The following is a 6,010-nucleotide window of genomic DNA, read 5'->3' as shown; positions in this document are numbered from 1 at the left end:
TGTTAGGATAGACAAAATCATCATCGCCATCTTTTGTAAACATTACGTCCACTAAACCAGTTTTTCATCCTTAAATCATGGAAATGGGTACTCAAAATCCCACACATTCTAAAACCATTTTTTTAATAATTAAAATATATAAATCAAGAGAAAGAAAGAGATTGAGGATGAACATGATGGCCATCCAGAACCATAATGGTTTTGTTTGCTATCATACACTATGGGACTGGACGATGTTGCACTCGGTTCCTAACATCCACTTCATCATTCTTATCTTGTCCTACATTTTGAGCAGTGTAACACCCCGAAAACGGGTTTGGTAATCAAACCCCATTAATACTAAAAGACGGGTAAGATACCGTTAGTGGTAAAATTAACCCGGTAAATATTAGGATTTAAATAATTAAACCTAATATTAAATAAAAAGAGAATAAAAGTTTTGAGAAAAACAAAGCTTATGACAGGCCGAGTCAACAGGACTTAAAAAAACGGGTTATGACTTTCCCGAACCCACTATGTTAACTAGGAACATTTAAACCGAGTTATGAGAATTGATTATTTCTAGTAAGTATTATGAGGGGTTTAAACAAAAGCTAAACTTGAGGGACCAAAGTTGGATAATTTGAAAATGGTTTTATAAACAAAAAAAAATAACACAACACACACATAAGGGTGTGTGTGCATTTGTGGAGATGGCCAGGAGAAACTCTCATGGAGCTCAAACCCTAGCTTGCTCAAGATCATCAAATTAAAGCTCGATTCAAGCCCTAAATCAATGCATGAACACATAAAAATGATCACCTAGTCATGGGGATTATAAGGTATGTCATAAAACCTAAATTAGTTAAAGTTGAAAATTGAGACAAGTAGGTTACTTGCAAATAGATTGTTGGATTGTGATCCAAAGTTGAAATTGAATGTTTATATATGTTTAATTTCATTAGTTATGATGAAATTATGAAGAACTTGATGTAAAGTTACTTGTAAGAGATTAACAAGTAAACTAGGAAGTGGGTTTTTGACTAAATAGAGAAGGTGATGATATACTTGTGCTTCAAATCATCATAATTGATAGTTGAAGCGAGATACAAAAGCAATTTACAAGTTTGAGTACTTGATCATACATGATTCGAAGTGGGTTTTGAATGTTGTAATGAAATTGGTGATTTAATTCATGAATATGATGTTTGAAATCATGATATCTACTAGTTTGAATGTAGAACTTGATTTGATTAGGTAACCGGATGAATGCCTAATAACATGATGAAACTGGTTTCACTCATAAATGGAACCCGTAGATTTCGCGTAATGAAAGTATAAGTTTTATGTAATTAGATGATTATATAATGTATGTAGACTATGTTGATAAATGTGGTTAAATTAGTGGCCTAAAATATCGCTTATCGAATAGTCGAAGAAATGCCTAAGTGAGTTCGTTGAACTCAATTGTGTATTTCATACATTAAAAAGGGACAGTTGACCTTTGAAAGTCAAACTGACCATTTATAAGATTGAATGATAATTTTTATATGAAATACGTAAGGTGGAATAGTCATAATTGATAATGACTAATCTAACCGTCTTACGAATTATAATGATAGTTTGATGCTTAACAAGCTAGATGGAAGCTTGGGAAGGAAGCGAGTCAAACGGATTGAGCACGGGGAAAAGAATAACCGGATGCAAGGTAAGTAAAGCTTACACCTTCTAGAATAGAATACTTACTTGTATAATTGATAGCATTGTGAATAATAAAATGGACATGGTTTTCGCGGACGTTTTGTCAACAAAATAGTTGTTGACAGCAAGCAGGTCCGTATTTGCAGAAATTGTTTCGAGGCCTTAAACACTTAGTTTTGACCCAATATTTGGTCAGAAGTGGTATAACAATATAAATGATGATTGGTAATTTTTATACACTTTTCGGAAGTTGTTTAACGTGGTTTTCGCGAACTTTTTGTCAACAAAATAGTTGTTGACAGCAAGCAGGTCCGTATATGCAGAAATTGTTTTGAAGCCTTAAACACTTAGTTTTGACTCAATATTTGGTCAGAAGTGGTATAACAATATGAATGATGATTGGTAATTTTTATACACTTTTCGGAAGTTGTTTAACGTGGTTTTCGCGGACGTTTTGTCAACAAAATAGTTGTTGACAGCAAGCAGGTCCGTATTTGCAGAAATTGTTTCGAGGCCTTAAACACTTAGTTTTGACTCAATATTTGGTCAGAAGTGGTATAACAATATAGATGATGATTGGTAATTTTTATACACTTTTCGGATGTTGTTTAACGTGGTTTTCGCGAACTTTTTGTCAACAAAATAGTTGTTGACAGCAAGCAGGTCCGTACTTGCAGAAACTGTTTCGGGGTCTTAAACACTTAGTTTTGACTCAATATTTGGTCAGAAGTGGTATAACAATATAAATGATGATTGGTAATTTTTATACACTTTTCGGAAGTCGTTTAACATGGTTTTCGCGGACGTTTTGTCAACAAAATAGTTGTTGACAGCAAGCAGGTCCGTACTTGCAGAAATTGTTTCGGGGTCTTAAACACTTAGTTTTAACTCAATACTTGATCAGAAGTTGTATAATAATATAAATGATGATTGGTAATGTTATGTATTGTTAAGTGTTTCAAATATAGGCAAGCAGAAAGTATGAGCATGTTTTGCCAAGGTTGGCGAAAGGTAATGCAATGTATTAAAAACGAGTCAAAGTTGACCCGTGCCAGGTACGCACAAGGAATGATACTCTCGTGAAGGGTACATGTACCAACCATAATATGGATTACGGTTGGAGAAAATAAGAGTTGATAAAATTATAGTTTTGACATAAATATCCATAACGGGTCAAATATTTCGGTTTAAGAACCGGAAATTTGAATTCGAAGGAAACAAGAATTTTGAATAATGGATGAATGAATTGGATGGAAATATGTTTATAACTTGTTGTGAAACTGTCAAAACTAACTTTTATGTTGGTTTTGATTTTAGGAATGTCTTATGGAACTCCGGATGAGAATCAAGCAAGAAAGGAGAACCGAACACATGTCTCGAAGCTTCCGCAACGATCTTATTTTGTTCTAGTTTAAAAAGTGATATTGTAAACACTTGAAATTACATTTTGGAATGCTTTAAATTATGTAAGAAGATTAACTTGGAAAAAGTTTTTGTAAGCTTGCATTTTTGTATAAAATGCGTGTTTAATATTATAATATTGATTAATAGAGACGGGTCTTACAAGTTGGTATCAGAGCTCATGGTTAAAGAGTAAAGTGTGTTCGGTTCGAGGCTTGATCACAAATCCGGATACTCGCATCTGAAGATAGCGAGAGTTTAACAAATTGTGGATATGACGGTGGAACGTTCCGAGGTATGACAAGCAGAGCATACTCATCAAGGACCTAAATCGCGTGACGATCGCGAACAAGGATAACGACATAGAAAGCCCGTTAGGGCAAGCATTTACAGGTGCGCATTTTAAATTATTACGTGAATAGTAATATGCAACAAATACGTAGAGATTGAAAGTTGCATATGTAGATTAAAAACTTGGAAAAACCCGAATAGAAAACCTATCCGGGATATTGTTTTCAAGAGAAACAAATAGAGGCATTACTTACATGGGGTGTAATGTGAAAATTATAAAAAGGTCATGTATACCAGGTATTGATCGCTTACTCTGGCCAAGTAAGTGGTGAGCACGTGGTACCATAAACTTTTTATGATGGACATACTTACATCCGATGTAGTAAGGACAGGGTAAATGGGATAAATTAAAAGTACCCAAATGAATAAAATAAGCAAAATACTTGAGAATAATGTAAACGCAAGCCGGGTGACGGAAGCGTATTACATTAGAATAATGAGCCCGAGAGAAGGGACGAAAGAGCCATGGTTGATAAAATGGGCAAGTAAAACCAAAGTATAGATGATCTGCCGGATCATAAAAGCGAAGGTATTGCCCACACGAAAAAGATAATCAAAGTTGTTAACTTTGGTCATAGTAAAGAAAGGATGACGATGATAATCGTCATTCATAATCTATAAGGCCGTCAAGGATGGTCACATAAAGAATAAAAGACATGGTCGAATGAAAGCGATGGATTTCACTAAGACGACCAAATAAATCGAAGAAAAGTCTTAATGCATACCGGAAGGGTTGCAATAATAACGACTTCGGTAAAACACCCGGTTGATGGGTAGGGATTTAAACACATGCGTAGACCGAGAAGCGGGAACTCGGAAGGAAAGTCAAAAGACTCGGGTTTCGGGTCATGACTAAAAGATGATAAGATGCTGTAGATAGAAATTTTGAAAAAAAAAAGAAATTAAAAAAATTATTACGTTCAACTATTTTAAAGTTGAACGGGTCGAACAAAGAATGAGGCTTGACACTTATAAGTGACGAAGTTCACACGAATAAGTCAAACGAGTTAAATAAAGGATGACGCTTGCTAATACAAGTAAGCGCGAACTGAATAAATAAGAGCGCGAAATATTAATAAACCTATGTAAAGGGTCATTGGCGTTAAAAACATTAAGATAAAAGAACCCGAGTAATGGGTTGTAAAGAAGTATAAGTATGAACCGGGAAACAATAAACGTAGAGCAAACCGATGTGTATATGACGTGAGGAGTCATAAAGTCGGAAGATTAGTCCGAAATGGGTTATGAATGAAGCCTTAGACTACGGTCAAGGTCAACTAAAGTTCAAAAGTAAAAACAAATGATTCCAAACAAACAAGGGATGTCTTAGGTATATTTGCATAAAGACACTAATAAAAGATGATCTACAATATCATCATAAACTACGGGATTATAAGTAGTGTTAAAGTCTACGGACCAAAATGACTCACAAGTTATAAATAGAAGGAAACGAACTGTTGGGTCTCACCTTAAAAAGGGGGAAAATCTAAAGAATTAGCCTATGAGACTAAGTGAAAGAACCTACGGGTCAATAGCGTAAAACGAGGGAACTAATTATGATTCCCCGTCTAAAACGAGAATGGAAAAAGAATAAATTGTGGGTTGTCAATTTCCTTGACGTGAGTAATTGACATAGTCAAAGAGAAAAGCGTTAAACTAAAATTTAGTATTAGTAAGAAACAACGCTTTAACAAATATGAATATTATGAGATGAATTCGGAAAATGATTAGTATCTAAGAATAAAGATCTTGACACTGACAGATGCAAGGCGCGATAAATTCGAGAGAAAGATTTACGATAATGAAAAGTCGACATAAACGTAAACAAGACGTGGTGTGGTCACGGTCACAAAAAAAAAGAGGGGGTGATACATAATATAACCACATCATAATGTGAGTTACGAGATATGAAATCAGAAAACACGCAAAGGGGCGGGTTGGCAATCAAATACTCGGGTGACAGGGTATGAAGTGATGGCGACTAACAAGTCTAACCGCCAAAATAGATAATTAATAAGGATAACTGACACGAGCTGAAAGTAAAGGCCCACTGGGCCTTACACATGAAAGAGGTACGTGTCAATATAAATGAAAGCTTTGACCAAAAGAAACGGGTGCCTTGAAAACGAAACTAGGTTCATTTGATTAAACCAACGAACTACGTAAATAAGGTTTCGGGGACGAAACCTCTTTAAGGGGGGTAGTCTTGTAACACCCCGAAAACGGGTTTGGTAATCAAACCCCATTAATACTAAAAGACGGGTAAGATACCGTTAGTGGTAAAATTAACCCGGTAAATATTAGGATTTAAATAATTAAACCTAATATTAAATAAAAAGAGAATAAAAGTTTTGAGAAAAACAAAGCTTATGACAGGCCGAGTCAACAGGACTTAAAAAAAACGGGTTATGACTTTCCCGAACCCACTATGTTAACTAGGAACATTTAAACCTAGTTATGAGAATTGATTATTTCTAGTAAGTATTATGAGGGGTTTAAACAAAAGCTAAACTTGAGGGACCAAAGTTGGATAATTTGAAAATGGTTTTATAAACAAAAAAAAAATAACACAACACAC

General features: G+C 34.8%; 1 long non-coding RNA gene across 1 annotated transcript; it reads left to right on the top strand.

The window, feature by feature from the left end:
• The first annotated feature begins 686 nt into the window (after positions 1-686).
• On the top strand, positions 687-3,174 carry LOC110896927. The gene is made up of 3 exons (XR_002568288.2): positions 687-821; positions 1,602-1,687; positions 2,998-3,174. It is a non-coding gene; the product is annotated as an uncharacterized LOC110896927 (long non-coding RNA).
• The last annotated feature ends 2,836 nt before the right edge of the window (positions 3,175-6,010 follow it).

This window comes from Helianthus annuus, chromosome 11, assembly GCF_002127325.2.
Source record: "Helianthus annuus cultivar XRQ/B chromosome 11, HanXRQr2.0-SUNRISE, whole genome shotgun sequence".
NCBI classification, from domain to species: Eukaryota; Viridiplantae; Streptophyta; class Magnoliopsida; order Asterales; family Asteraceae; genus Helianthus; species Helianthus annuus.
Note: the sequence above shows the minus strand (reverse complement) of the source record. Positions and strands in the feature narration are given on the sequence as shown.